Consider the following 16,325-nt stretch of genomic DNA (forward strand, 5'->3'; position numbering starts at 1 on the left):
TTCTTAATGCTTCCAGCAATGGGAACTTCAACACCAAGAATCCAGAGGAGGCAGTGAAAGTGATTGAGAACTTAGCATCCAGCAGCAGCACCAAGAACACTGACTTTGAGAGGAAGAGATCTGCCACCATTCTTGGGAATGATCAGATGAATGAAGTGAAGGCAAAGCTGGGCAGTGTTCACAAGCTTCTCAGGAAGCAGGTTTGCTTGGTTGAAGATGCAGAGGCTGTGGACACAGAGGGTAGAGCAGAGGAAGAAGAAGAGGTGAACGTTGGGATCAGATGGATGAGGTGAAGGCAAAACTGGACAGTGTTCACAAGCTTCTCAGGAAGCAGGTTAGCTTTTGTTGAAGATGTAGAAGAAGAAGTGAACTACATTGGTGGAGATGGATTCCAAGGTTCTGGAAACCAGGGTGGAAACAGAAACTCCTATGAAATAGGAGTAACTTCAACCAAAACTCGCAGTACCAAAAACCCTACAACAACAGCTACAACAACAACAGGAATTTTGGAAGTTCCTACTACAAGAAGCCATCGCCGCCTACTCAAGAGAACAAGATTGAAGAGATGCTCGGTAGGGTTCTTGAGGCACAGCAGCGAATGACAGTGGACTTCAATGGGAAGATAGATTCTGTCTACACCTACCTGAACACAAAGTTTGAGACTTTGAGCAATCATTTGAAGAAGATGGAGATTTAGGTTGTGCAGACAGGAGATGCTATTAGGAGGCAGGAAGCTTCAACAAGAGGAGTAGGGGATGATGTGATGAAGCACCACGTGAATGCCATCATTGAGGATGACTTTTGGCAAGTGGTAAAGGAAGAGAAGCTGCAAGAAAGTGATTTCGAGGTAGAGAATTTGATGAGTTTTGGTGGATCACATTGGTGTCGATCGACGCCAGACACCGAACATAGATCGATATACACCAACACAAATCGATCGACAGGAACTCCAGAGCATCGATCGACAATGCCTACGGAGTCAACCGCGTCTTGCAATGCCGTGAAGATTCTAACTCACGAGGAGTTCGCAGCAAAACACCCACATCCGCTCAGCCCTGATAAAGTCCGTATCGAGCAACATGCCAACAGCAACGTCGATCGACACTCAGAAGCTAATATCGATGGACAACCATCACCGCCTATCGATCGACAAGCCCCTATTACCTACCGAGTGCAGATGCCGAAGATATATTTTGCACGACTTAACGCACTCAGATCCAAACCTAAACCTTCAGAACAACCACCGGAGCCTATCAGGACACCTTCAGATGATGGAGATGATCCTATGGAAGAGGATAGGGTTTCTACTGGAAGAACCCTAAGGAGAAGAAAGGAAAAAGTGGCGAAACATCTGAAGAGGGGGGCTAATGAAAAGGAAAAGGAAAATTTCCAACAGAGAGTCTTCAGGATTCCTCTACATAAGCCATTCGAAGAAGCTTGTTACACCCACAGATTGTAGATGTTCTTCAGAGAAACCAGAGAGAAAGAAGAAGAGATCAGGAGAATGTTCTGTGAAGCTAGAGAAAAGATGAGGATGAGGATTCCCAGAAGAATCAATGATCCACGAATCATTGCAGCTTGCCACTGTGGAGCCGAGTACGAATCTAACTACTCGGAATCGATCGACACTCATCCAGTTACATTGGTCGACACTGACTTCAACTGTGTGCGAGATGGAGACTACTCGATTGGTAGTTGGGCAGATGAACACCACCACGAGAGCTTTGCAGTAGAAACAGCAATCTATACACCATGAGCAGATAAACTACAAGATAGTTTCACAGACGAGGAGCTGCTCAACATGCAAAAACGCGATGATACAGATCAGATTCAAGCATAAGCTGCTTGGGAAAGAACTCGTTTCAGCCAATCGATCAACACTCGTCACCAACAATTGATCGACACTCTTCCTCAACAATCGATAGACACCAACAATACCACGTCGATCGACAACCGTCCAGTACAGAAAACCACTGTAAGCGAATAAGATAAATTAGATAACCAGTATCTAACTCCAGACGAATTTGGTATTTTCAGGGACCCTGGCGGTTACGAAAAAGCCATAGACAGTTGCACACTACACGTATCTCGAGAAGATATCACATATATCCTTCAGACAGCCAATGGAGCAGACAATCTGTTCAAGCATCAACGCAGCAACCTAGAATAGAAGAATGTAAAGGAGTTTTATGACACATCTGGTGGAATAGAAAACAGCTTCAAAAAACGATCTCGCCATACAACTCATCCATCGATCGACGTTGACGTCGCAACATCGGTCGACAGACAGCCAGAATTTGGCAGGAGAGCCTTTGATTTCAACGGCACTCGAAAATTCTACTGGGAAGAGAAAGACGAGTATGGAGTCTACAGAGATGATCGAAAATTTGCCAGAGATCTAGATGGACACACCATTCCTGTTCACAACAAGGATATCAGAAGACTTCTCGAAAGAGCTTCAAGAGATGAACCAGCCTACATATGTCTTCCTGAACATGCTAGCTCATTCACACATACAAAGTTAGTACCAGAGATCTACACCAAGTACGAGATCAATGAGATGTTCTATGGAGTCTGTGGTGAACATGAGAGGAACAAAGAAGCTTTCCAGATGAAGCTTGATGGTGTCTAATATCCATTAAATGATAGTATCAGTTGTCTAACCACTTGCATGGATGAGATGAAGCAAGACATAGCCAGAATTCAGAACGCGGCCGACGTTGCTCGACCTCCATCGATCGACAAACGACGACCACAATCAATCGACAGCAGACAATCACCATCAATCGACAGACACCATCACACATCGATCGACAACCGCTTAACGGCATCGATCGACACCAATCCGCCACGCCGACACACGATGAAGTCTCAACCAGATTTCCACACCAGAGAATAGATAGAGCTCTGGAAACTACAGAGGAGAGGCTCGATGGGAGGTGTGATGACATATATTTCCCAATGGATCTTGGCATTAGTGCTTTGACCTCCAAGGTTGAAGCTATACAAGGGGAGTTGGTGGAGATTCAGAGTTACATTGCGCGTCGACCAGAAGCAGCGCTATCGATCGACATATGCAACACCAAATCGATCGACATTCACAATCAAACATCGATCGACAGTGATACAAACCGAGGCTGGCTAGTACCAAAGATGACATCGTACATGTCCAACACACCTTAACATGGAGAGGAGATCTCAGCTGACACTTATGCCGCACTTACCAGACATCATTTCAACCTTGAGAGTCTTGGTGAAAGATTGCAGAGGATTGAAAACACAACTGCAACAATGAAGGACAAATGGCGCAGAGGGGATGAAGCAATGAGAGACTTCACTGGTACATGGTTCAACAAGCGCAAAGAAGAGATGGATAGTTGTTTTCCAACAAGTCCCAGTTCTCAACACTACTAGCCAAAACACCACCAAAGTCAAGCTTAATGACTATAACAAAGCGCTGAGTGGGAGGCAACCCACTGTTAGGTAATATTTATTAAGTTTTTATTGATTTACTATTTATGTTGTTTTTTAATTATTGCAAGTCATAAAAATAAAAAAAATACAAAAAAAAGATCAGAGTAAATGATTGCCATCAGTATCGACTGACGCGGACCAGTTGACATCGATCGACATTGCCCTACCTGCGTCGACCGATATCAACTTCCTTACATCGGTCGACATTCATTCCGGTCTGGTATATCGTTCTTACTTGTTACATTGAGTCCTTATGATTTATTTCTAACCATAACTCCGACTGAATTTACGCTGGGGACAGTGTAGTTTAAGTCTGGGGGGAGGTTTATTGATATTTATTTACTTATTAATCTTATTAAAATGTTTTCAAATTAAGTTATTATTGAGTCAAGAAGGGGATTATGAACTTATAGATTTTGCTAGATATCTAACCACTCTTTAGCACCATTCTAGACTTACTGATTGCAGATAGTACTAAAGATACTAAAGTGGATCAACCTGTCAACTATCCACTCTTGCTAAGATTGTTTTGAAGGAACCAAAGCTGACCTCCAACATTAAACCTGACACAACTGCTCGTCTTAGGGCTTGGTATGCATGGGATCAGATTCTTCAAACAAGTCTAGAATGTAAAGCCTTGTGTATATAGATTTATCACCTTTTCTCTCTCTATTTTCGAAATATATATTAAAAAAATATATATTTATATTTATTATTGTATTAGTGATTTATTAGGAAGGAATTCGAACAGGGCTTGGTAGCTACAACCATTAAGGCTTGCTTCATAAGAATTTCATATGTCAAGGATTAGAACAGGACTTGGTGGCCACAACCATTAAGGCTTGCTTCACAAATAATCCTAGGATATAGGTCAAAAAGAAGTGAATAGGACTTGGTGGCAAACACCTTTAAGGCTTGATTCATGGAAGTCTGTCGAATCTTGGTTAATGATCTTGCATATAAACAGACTTTGACCAAGAGAGAAAATTAGTAGAGAGAGAGGATAGGAACTAATGTTTACCTGTAGGTCCAGATACTTGTTTGAAAATCGTTGCATCTTGTGATCGATACTCCCAAGGTAAAGCCTTCACTTTTATTTTATGATAAGAAATGTGGTTGGTAGAGAGGAATGAAAGACAAGATTTGCTAAGTTGTTGGCTAGATGAATTTGGTTGCTAAGCTAGGATATGGTATAATGTGCTTTTGTGATTAGGACTTCTTAGATGTGGATTGCAATATTGTAGAGGTGATGATTCTAAGTTTTAAATCATGTGAGTCCCTGCTGTTTTAAAACCTCTTTCAGAGAGACTGCCTGTTTGTTTTGCTTAAGGACAAGCAAAAGGGTAAGTCTAGGGGAGTTGATAGACTATGGATTTGACCTATTTTCATCTATAGTTTATAGGTGTTTTTACTAATAATTATTATATTATAGAGTCCATTTATTATATTTATAAGATCAGGTGTGTTTTGGAGATAAGTGATGATTTTGGAGCATTTTGGAGATATTTGGAGTAAGCACCCGAGATGACCATCGAACTCGACAATCGGTCGATGTTGGAGAGCTAGAATCGATCGATACGCATGACATGGTATCGATCGATACGCATGACATGGTATCGATCGACAGCGAAGCGCGCAGAAAGCCCGTTTGGCCACAGCCGACTTGAAGCCCAAGATTTCACCATTTTACAAGATTGCCCATGACGAGTTTTACCCTAATTATATAAGCTTTGCCGCCATGTTAGAGGCAAAGTGTGTTTTTCTTGTGTTTCATTGTTTTATTATTTTCAGCAAAGGTTTTTAGGATTTTGACAGATAGGAGAGAAGATCCAAAGTTATAATTTGTGATTGGAACTCCATTGATATTTATTCACTATTCTAATTAACTTTTTATACTTAACTGCTGTTATGAATTGCTTAGCCATGTCTGAGTAGTTCCATTGTTAGATTTTAGGATTTAAATAAGTTAGGAGGGATTAGCCCCAACTATAGATTTCTAAGTTGTGATGATCATCTTTAGGATTGTTCATTAATGCATGTGCCCAGATTAGCTACCTATAACCTGCTATTGGAGTGACTGATAAAAGTGAGAGTTTTATTCTCATCCTGAAAACATTCTAATAGAACTATGTTTCTTGCTATGAGCAAGGCGAGAGCTGATCTAGTGAGCTTAGTAAGCCATCATTCAACATGCGGATAAAGCTTAACTAGAGCGCGTCGATCGATATCACACTTGAATAATCGATCGACGGTGCAAAAGTTGTATCGATCGATACGCCCATTGGAATATCGATCGACACTTTCTATTGATCAAAATAACGAGAGTTGAGATCATAGATCTAGTTAATAGACAAGTCAATACACGCGAAAGCTGATTGACTTGTTGATCAAGTAGTTGAGCTTTACATTATCATGCATGCAACTCATTAGGCATCTGTAGGATTTTGATTCTAACTTTCATGAATAAAAATCCTAAGTCTAACTATTTCCTTTTTAAGCACCAAAACCCCAAATCTGCTATTGAACAAACACTTGTTCAATATAAGCTGCAATTTACATTTAAAACTCTAAAAAACATCTTTGCTTAACAAATCATATTAGAATCCTTAGGTTCCCTAGCTCCCTGTGAATTCGATCCCTAAGTAATACAACTCGACCTCTTATTTGAGGGAGTATAAATCACTCCTTAGGGTAATTTGGGTGGTATCAGGAGTATCGATCACATGATGAAAGGATTTTCAAACAAGTACCTGGATCTGCAGGTAAAAGTTAGTTCCTATCTTTTCTCTCTACTAATTTCCCTCTTTACTCAAAGTCTGCTTCCATTGCAGGATCATTGAACAAGATTGGACAGGCTTCCATGAATCATGCATTAATGGTGTTTGCCATCAAGTCCTGTTCACTTCTTTTTGACCTATATCCAAGAATTCATGTGAATCGAACCTTGATAATTGCCGCCACCAAGTCTCGTTCGAATTGTTTTTGTTTGAATCCTTATGAAGCAAGCTTTAATGGTTGTAGCCACCAAGTCCTGTTCAGATTCCACCTAACTAACACCTATTAATTATATATTTTTTTTTATTTATATATTTTTTTTCTTTTTCTTTTTCTTTTCTTTTTTCTTTCTCTCTTTTTCGTTTTTTTTTTTTTTAAATAAATATCTCTACCTATAAATCTAGGGTCGAAATAGAGAGAGAAAAGGTGATACATCAACACAAGGCTTTACCTTTCGGACTTATTTGAAGAATCCGATCTCATGTATACCAAGCCCCAAGACAAGCAGTTGTGTCAGGTTTAGTGTTGGAGATCAGCTTTAGTTCCTTCAAACAATCTCAGCAAGTGTGAATAGTTGACAGGTTGATCCACTTTAGTATCTTTAGTACTATCTGCAATCAGTAAGTCTAGAATGGTGCTAAAGAGTGGTTAGATAATAAGCAAAAATCTAATAAGTTCATTATATATCCCCTTCTTGACTCAATAAAACTCTTTCGAAAACATTTTCATAAGACTCATGAAATCACTAATATCAGTAAACATCCCCCCAGACTTAAATTATATTGTCCCCAGTGTATATCTAGTCGGAGTTATGGTGATAACATAAACATAAGTACACAATTTAACAAGTAAGAACGATAACCTGACCGGGTTAAGTGTCGATCGACGGAAAGGAGTTACCATCGTCTCTGCAGGTGATGTACCGTCGATCGATGTGGGAACCGAAATTCGCACTGTCGATCTCCGTTTAAATTAGGAAACTAGGAAAACCCTAATTTCCCAGAGGTCCCGGAGATCTGTTAATACCACATGATAAGCAATCATAACACGAGATATCGACGACAAAGTACAAAAATCGTGAAAAGAGAACAAAATAAATCTTATTCTGAATCCGTGTTTGAGCGTTACAACAAGGTATAAGCCTAGGCTCGAGAGCTGTCGGTGAGATTCCTAGTTCTAGCAACAGGAAAAATGAAATGGGTTCGCTACGGTCTTCGGAAGATAGCATCGAAGGGTAGACGAGAATGCATGGAATAATGTCGTATCGACGTTTCAGAAGAGCTCGGTTGCTACGTAGTGACCGAGCGGAACGGACGCTCGGTCGCAACGTAGCGACCGAACAAAACGGATGCTCGGTCGCTACGTAGTGACCGAGGTTGGCTCGAGCTCGGTCGCTATGTAGCGACTGAGCAGAACGGACGCTCGGTGGCTACGTAGCGACCGGACTTGGCTCGAGCTCAGTCGCTACGTAGCGACCAAGCGGAACACGCGTTCGGTCGTTGCGTAGCGACCTTTTTCGAGCTCTTGTCCGATGTGTCGTGTTTCCTCCGCAAAGATTTTCGTAAGAATGAATCTATTTCGAAAAAGTACTTGTCAAAGAAAGTTCTCATTTTTCTTCTTCGGACGTTTTGAATGTTAACTTCGTCGTAACCGTTTTTAACCCAACAATCAATATCGACATGCTCTCATCGGTTGATTTTATAATCGTCTACTCGGATTTTTTTTATTATTATTATTACTATTCTTTTTATTATTATTATTATTTTTTTAATTTAAACTAAATCCTAAATATCCTAAAACTAAAAATGGGTTGCCTCCCATTCAGCGCTTATTTTAAGTCTTGAGCTCGACTCGAGGTCTGATCTGTCTATCTATCAGGAAGAAGGCCTCAGTTTAAAGGCGTGCTAATTGGCGGTTTTGCCCAATAGTGTTTCACTCGTTGACCATTCACTGTAAATTCTTCTCCTTTATCGTTTGTAAGTTTGATGGCTCCATAATGTTTGACATCCACAACAGTGAAAGGACCTGACCAACGAGATCGGAGTTTTCCGAGAAACAGCGTAAGCCGAGAGTTATATAACAGCACTTGACCATTTGGTTCGAAGTGCCCGGAGATGATCTTTTTATCATGATATGCTTTCGTTTTTTCTTTATAGATCTTTGAACTCTCATAGGCTAAGTGTTTTATTTCATCCAGCTCGTTAAGCTGCATTAGTCTCCTTTCGGCAGCTGGTTTGATGTCCAAATTTAATAATTTTATAGCCCATGCTGCCTTATGTTCTAGCTCAACTGGTAAGTGACATGATTTTCCATAGAGTAAGTGAAATAGGGTTGTTCCTAGTGGGGTTTTGTATGCAGTTCGGTAGGCCCAAAGTGCATTGTCCAGTTTTCTAGACCAATCTTTCCTAGAAGTTCCTACGGGCTTTTCTAAGATTTCTTTGATCTGTCGATTTAAGACTTCTACTTGTCCACTTGTTTGTGGATGGTAGGGTGTAGCAACTCTGTGGTGAACTCCGTTCTTCCAGAGTAATCCGTCAAAAACTTTTTTAATAAAATGGGAGTCACCGTCGCTTATAACTATTCTAGGAACTCCAAATCTTGGAAATATAATGCTCTTGAAAAGCTTGATAACTACAGATGTTGGGGAAGCTACTGCTTCGACTCATTTTGATACATAATCAACAGCGACTAGTATGTATTTCTTCTCGTACGAAGAAGGGAAATGACCCTTGAAATTTATTCCCCAACAATCAAAGACTTCTATCTCTAGAATAGACTTATGTTCCATTTCATGTCCTTTACTGATTTTTCCCCTTCGTTGGCATCTGTCGCATTGTGCTATGAATGCATGAGCATCGCGAAACATGGTCGGCCTCCACAATCAAGCCTGAATGATTTTTGACACCGTTTTAAAGGTTGCAAAATGTCCAGCGTAGTCGGATCCATGACATTGGAATAAAATATCTGGGATTTCAGTTTCGGCAACGCAACATCTATACATCCCGCCAGAGCAATGTTTGTAGAGATATGGCTCGTCCCAGTGATATCTCCTAACTTCTCTTAAAAACTTCTTCCTTGTATACCCTCTCAACTCTTCGTGTTCTATGTCAGCAGCTAAATAATTCACTATATCAGCGTACCAACGTCTGCTCTTTGAACCTTTTCCGATTGCGTGCACTTCCCGATGCAGACTTTCATCTACGGGAGAATCATGGTCAGGGTGCAGCTCGTTGTATACGACGTTTACTTTTATATCGAAGGTGAAGGTTATGGGATTTATTTCTTTATTTAGATCATCTGGAGTGTCGATCGACATAGCATTTTACGTCGTTGATCGACATAGCATCGTCGTCGTCGATCGACATAGCATCATCGTCGTCGATCGACATAGCATTATCGTCGTCGATCGACAGTTCCTCGGAAGTGAGGCAAATATTTCCGACGAATGAATCCGTTTGGTAAACGTTTTCCGTTGGTAAGAAGTCATCGATAGGAACGTCATCTTCTATTCGTATCCGGGAAAGATGATCTGCAACTCCGTTTTCTACTCCTCTTTTATCTTTAATCTTGATGTCGAATTCTTGAAGTAGAAGGATCCATCGCATGAGTCGTGGTTTCGCATCTTTCTTTTGCATTAAATATTTAATTGCACTGTTGTCAGTATGAACGATGACTCGCGAACCAACCAGGTATTGGCGAAACTTTTCAAATGCATAAACTACAACAAGCAGTTCTTTTCTGTTGTTGCGTAATTCCTTTGTGCCTCGTCGAGTGTTCGACTGGCGTAGTAAACTTCATGTAGCTTTTTGTCTTTTCTTTCGCCTAGAACTGCTCCTACAGCGAAATCGCTTACATCGCTTTGTTGTGTAATTTCTTTGTGCCTCGTCGAGTGTTCGACTGGCATAGTAAACTGCATGTAGCTTTTTGTCTTTCCTTTGGCCTAGAACTGCTCCTACAGCGAAATCGCTCGCATCGCACATGATTTCGAAAGGAAGATTCCAGTCAGGTGCTTGTACGATGGGGGCAGTTATCAAGTCTTTCTTTATTTCCTCAAAAGACTTTACGCATTCTGGTGAGAAGTCGAATTTAACTTCTTTACAGAGGAGGGAGGTGAGAGGTCTAGCGATTTTGCTAAAATCATGTATGAACCTCCTGTAAAAGGTCTTTTACCTTCGTGGGTGCAGGCAGGCTGGTCATTACCTCAATATTCGCCCGATCTACTTCTGTGCCAGCAGCGGACACTTTATGTCCTAGGACGATTCCATCGTTAACCATAAAGTGGAATTTTTCCCAATTCATAACGAGTTTATTTTCTTCACATCTTGCCAAGACTTTACATAGGTTATTGAGACAATTTTTGAAACTGGATCCATATACGGAAAAAATCGTCCATAAAGACTTCCATGAAATCTTCTATCATATCTATAAAGATTGACATCATGCATCGTTGGAAAGTGGTAGGGGCATTACAAAGACTGAATGGCATTCTGCGGTATGCAAATTTTCCGTAAGGGCATGTAAAGGTGGTCTTTTCTTGATCGTTAGGATGTATAGGGATATGGAAAAATCCAGACTATCCGTCAAGAAAACAGTAGTATTGGTGATTTGCCAATCTTTCCAACATTTGATCATTGAAGGGTAAGGGAAAGTGATCTTTTCTGGTGGCAGCGTTTAGCTTCCTATAATCGATACACATTCGATGTCTAGTGACAGTTCGCATGGGAATGAGTTTTTTTTTATCATTCTTAACCACTGTAATTCCGCCTTTCTTAGGTACAACATGCACGGGGCTCACCCAGTTGCTATCCGAAATTGGGTAGATGATTCCAGCATCTAGAAGTTTGATTATTTTTCTTTTTAACAACTTCTTTAAACTTTGGGTTTAGCCTTCTTTGATGTTCCACTGACGATTTGGAATCGTCTTCTAAGTGAATTCGGTGCATGCACAGATCTGGAGAGATACCAGGAATATCCTCGAGAGAGTATCTGAGAGCTTTCCTATACTTGCGCATTTTATTCAATAACAATGCAAGTTCTCCGTTGGTTAGGTTGGCGTTTACGATTACGGGGTAAGAATTATTGTAGAGAAAAGCATACTTGAGTCCGACGGGCAATTGCTTTAACTCAATTTTAGTGCTTTTTCTGTATCCCAATTTTCTAGAGGGGATGGTTGTCGATCGACGGCGGCTTTTAAATATCGATCGACGTTGATTTTCGAATCATCATCCTCCACGTCATCGACATTTGCTATTTCTACACTTGCGTCCATTAATCGCGCGTATTCATCAGCTCTGATGTCGATGCTAAATGTTTCCTCTTCGGTAGATGTGAGCACTTTTTCCAGGGGATCATCTGAGCATAGGTCTATGAAGGATTCTTCAGTCAACTCAGAGATATCGTCTATGTAAGAGGCTTGTTTATCGATTAAGGGTCGTTTTATCAGTTTTTCCATATCGAAGGTCATTGGAATGTTTCCAATGTTTAAACATATCCGACCTTCCTTGACATCGATGATCGCACCAGCAGTAGCTGGAAATGGTCTACCTAAAATGAGGGGATCTTTTGGTTCATTCTGGTATTTCAACACAACAAAATCCGTTGGTACGTGACAGTCGTTAATCCTTATCGGCACGTCATCTAGTACTCCCTCAGGTACTCTAACGGATCTATCAGCAAGAACCAAAGTTATTTTGGTGGGTTTGGACTCGTTGTATCCCAGGGATATCGCGACATAGTGCGGCATGTTATTTACGCTGGATCCTAGGTCACAAAGGGATCGAGGAAAACTCTTATTTCGTATGTTGCAATCTAGAACAAAACTGCCCGGATCAGGTCTCTTGATCGAGGTTTCGCCTTGGATTATTTCACTTACTTCCTCTGAAACCATCATGACGATGTATTCAGCAGCTGGGAAGCTGTTGGATACCATGTCTTTTACATATTTCTTAATTGAAGGTGATACTTTTATGGCATCATGTAGTGGCATTTCCAACGTGATTTTATCAAATGCTTTCTTGCATATCGCTTTATCCAATTCTCGCTTAGTTTGCGTCTTGTTAGGAGGAAAGGGTGGCAGAGTCCTATACACTCTTTCTACTGCTGGCTTGGCAGGAGTCGAGTGTCGATCAACATTGTTTTCATTCTGTCGATCGATATTTACCGTAGTCGGTCGATCGATATTATTCTCTTCTTGTCGATCGATTTCCACATCTTCTTCCGACTCCTCCTTTTATTCATCGAGGTTAATCGTTTCCTTTTCAGCTTCAGGAAGTTTTTCTGCAGAAGTGATTTCTACAGTGCACGGGGAAAGGCGTTTTCCGCTTCTTAGTAACACAACACAAACTTGACGTCTCGGGTTGGTGTCAGTTTTTCCAGGAAGGAATCCTTCATCTCTTCAGACAAACTCAGCGTTATGCGCAACTTGGCTATCCAATTTCTTGACTTGGTCACTCAAAGTTTCAAACTTATCATGTAAATCAGAATACACAAAATTCAATTTTTCATCGAGAACCGCACTCATTTTCTGCTGGCCTTTTAGAACTTTCCCCATCATATATTCCAGCTTGCTCTTATGAGTTTGTTCTGCCTTGTAGGTCCTTGTGAAGCTCATGTTTCGCTGGTGATCGGCAAGTGTTTGTTTGCGAAAGCCAGTTTCATCGATGAGGTCTACATGCTCTTCTTCATCTCCTTCACGTAGAAAAGTCTGACTCTCATCGGTAGACCGAACTTGCTCATCTCCAAACACAAAAGCATGAACTAAATCTGACGTTTCTTTCACCTTAGATATCCGATCTCCATTCGAATCCTCGGCCATCTTCCTCCTCTCGAGATCAGTCTTCTTGGCATTAGTGCTAGACGCCACATTTTCAATGAGCCTCGTAGCTTCTCCAGGTGTCTTGGTTTTGAAGTTCCCTTGACTCGCAACGTCCAAAGTCGCTTGGTATGTCCAGTCGATACCTCTGAAGAAAATATTAAGTAGCTAGATTTCGGGAAAACCATGGTGTGGGCAGTCTCGCTGGTAGACTCTGAATCTCAACCAAGAAGCCTTAAAAGTTTCAGTAGTGCCTTGAGAAAAATTATATATCTTATTCATAAATTCCTTGGTTTGTGCATCATCGAAGAAGTTGTTGAGGAAGACGCTTTTGATATCACTCCAGCAAGTCAAAGATCATGGCTGCAATTGTTTCAGCCAGTGCGTCGCATCTCCAGCAAGGGAGTGCGGGAAGAGTTTGCAAAATAGGTAGTCTTCAGAGACTCCATGCACCTTGATGTTAGACACAAAATCCTCAAGTGCTTCGATATGGTCTATGGGGTTTTCATGAGGAAGACCACGAAAGGAGTGCTGACTTACTAGAGATAAATGTTTGGGTTTCAGTTCAAAGTCTTTTCTTTGAATTGCTGGAGGAAGGATCGCAGACCTGTTAGTGTAGAACCGATAAGGTCTGTTGCAATCTCCAAGCGTTTGGTGATGCTCAGATCCAGCATTCAAAACAACAGCTATTCCAATAGGAATTGGAGCCCTATGTCTATAATTAATTTGGTTTGATTCGTTGCATACTCGACCTTTTTTATCTCCTAGAACTACTTTTCCACTATTGAAATATGTAAGAACATACTTACCTGCTTCCGGCAGGATGGCGTTGATCGATATTGGTGGCGGAGTGTCGACCGACTTTTCTGTCACCCCGTCGCTCGATGTGATTGGCTGAGCGTTGATCGATTTTTGTGTCGACCCGTCGCTCGATGTTGTTGACTAAGCGTCGATCGATTTCCGGCCGAAATTCATGTCTTCCATCTTAAGTACCTGTAGCAGGGAAAGAGGAAAAACTTAGCAAATTCAGTAACAAAATCTGGACTATATTCTAAACTTAATCTAATGGTAATAAGAAAGAGTCCCCGGCAACGGAGGCAAATTTGATATCACTCAAATTACCCTAAGGAGTGAATTACTCTCTCAAATAAGAGGTTCAGATGTAGTACTTAGGGATCGAATCCACAGAGACTCTAGGATTACACAATAGATTTATAGCATTCGAATTAAGGCTAGATTAAATGATTTATAGGTTTTAAAGCAGTAAATGAATTTGTAAGCAAAATAATTGCTCGATTGATTTGATTTGAGGTTGTTAACAGTTGGGAGAATAGCTAGATTCATGTATGTTCTCACGTATGATAAGTAATACTTAAGTTGGGTCTTTAGGGGTTTATTGATATTAATTTTTCTTGAATTCAAACTAAGATATAATCAGTCTGATTATCTAATCTAGATCTCGGATTTCAACTCTCGTATGTTAATCACGAAAAAGTATCGATCGATAATTCTTTACGAATATCGATCGATACACCTTTCAAAATATCGATCGACAGGGCTATCACTGCGTCGATCGATACTTATCCCAGAAAGCTTTACGGACATGTTTGATTTATATTCTCTAGCTTACTAGATCAACTCTCGTTTGTATCTAGTCAGTTAGATCATACTAGTTTATTTTCAGGTATTGAGTCAAGCAATGGCTTGATCTCAATTAATCCTAAGATCTGAGTTTAATGGGTGATTAATCCTAAACTTAGTTTTAAGAACAACTAGATGAAGAACTATATTTTTAAACACCCTAGCAACAGTTTAAGTTATCAATACATATATCAACCTATTAAGAAACCTAAATCTAACAGTAAGAACTACTCAGACATATTCATAAGAAACATGGTTATGATGGTCTGAATAATATTGAAATAGATAAATAAAAGCAGAATAGAGTAAAAAAACAAAGGGAGTTCAAGATCTTCCCTCTCTCAAGGTGTACAGATCTCTCTCAAGGTGTACAGATCTCTCTCGCTCCAATCCTAAGCTCTCTCTCTCTAGAATAATATGAAGCATAGCCGTCAACAATGGCTTAGAAACTGCAAAATAGGGTTTCAGGTCGTCCAGGGGTATATTGGTAATATGTGGTGACTTCTGGGCCTAAGTTGGTCACGAAACAGGCTTGGCCTATTTTCTGGGATCACTGTCGACCGACACCAATGATGTTTCATCGATCGACAGTCCTTCATCTCCTCGACAGCTTCCTCTCGCGAGGCAGACTGACCATTCTTCAGTAAAACGGGCATAACTTCTGCTACAGAATGCTGATTGACCTCAAACCGGTGGAATTGGAAAGCTAACTCAAAGCTCTATCTTGTGTCTAACGATGAGCTCAATCTAACAGTGGGAAGGTTTCCATCCATAGCTAAACATATGATGCGTCTGTACAGTTCTGCACCTCAAAATGCTCCAAAATCACCATTTTTCTCCAGCACGTACCTGAACCTGTAAATACTCTAAATAGACTCTATATAATAGTAAATATATATTAAAACACTCATATACCATGGCTGAAAGTGGGTAAAATCCATGGTATATCATTAGGATGCCAGCTACTTGCTCATTTGTTCCACAAAATTTCATTGTAACTCTTCCTTCTGCTACAAGATTGCGAATGAAATGATGTTGAACATCAATGTGCTTGGTCCTGCCATGAAATAATGGATTCTTGGCCATTGCAATTGTAGATCTGTTGTCACATTAAATCTTTGTAGCTTCAACATGTTCAAAAAAGAAATCAGCTAACAACTTCCTTAACCATAGAACTTTCCTTGTTTTTTCACCTCCTGAACATACTCTGTTTCTAATGATGATAATGCCACAGAATCTTGATTCTTTGAGATCCAAGTAAAAGTTCCAGACTCAAAACTAAAGCAAATCCCTGAAGAGTTTTTCCTATCATCCAAACTTTATGCACAGTCGATACATGTCCAATCGACAAAGTTGAAATTGAACAAGTTCGAATACAACCTACCATAACTGATTGTACTTCCATTAGAGTTGTATTTCGATTGATACACCCATTTCAAACAAGTTACATTCTTCCCTTCTGCTGCATCAAAAAACTACCATCTAGGATTCTTTTCTATCGATTGCATCTCCTTTTTCATTGCAATCTACCATTCAATCAAACTTTCTGCTTCTTCAAAATACAGAGGGTCAGAAGCATACATCTTTTCTTCATTTTTCAGCAACTTCAACCCATTCACGCTAC

The 16,325-nt window shown here is 40.4% G+C and overlaps 1 pseudogene; it reads right to left on the minus strand.

The window, feature by feature from the left end:
• LOC106323581 overlaps positions 1-12,178 on the minus strand; it is a 109,078-nt pseudogene extending 96,900 nt beyond the window's left edge.
• Between the last annotated feature and the right edge of the window lie 4,147 nt (positions 12,179-16,325).

This window comes from Brassica oleracea, chromosome C2 (assembly GCF_000695525.1).
Source record: "Brassica oleracea var. oleracea cultivar TO1000 chromosome C2, BOL, whole genome shotgun sequence".
Classification (NCBI taxonomy): domain Eukaryota; kingdom Viridiplantae; phylum Streptophyta; class Magnoliopsida; order Brassicales; family Brassicaceae; genus Brassica; species Brassica oleracea.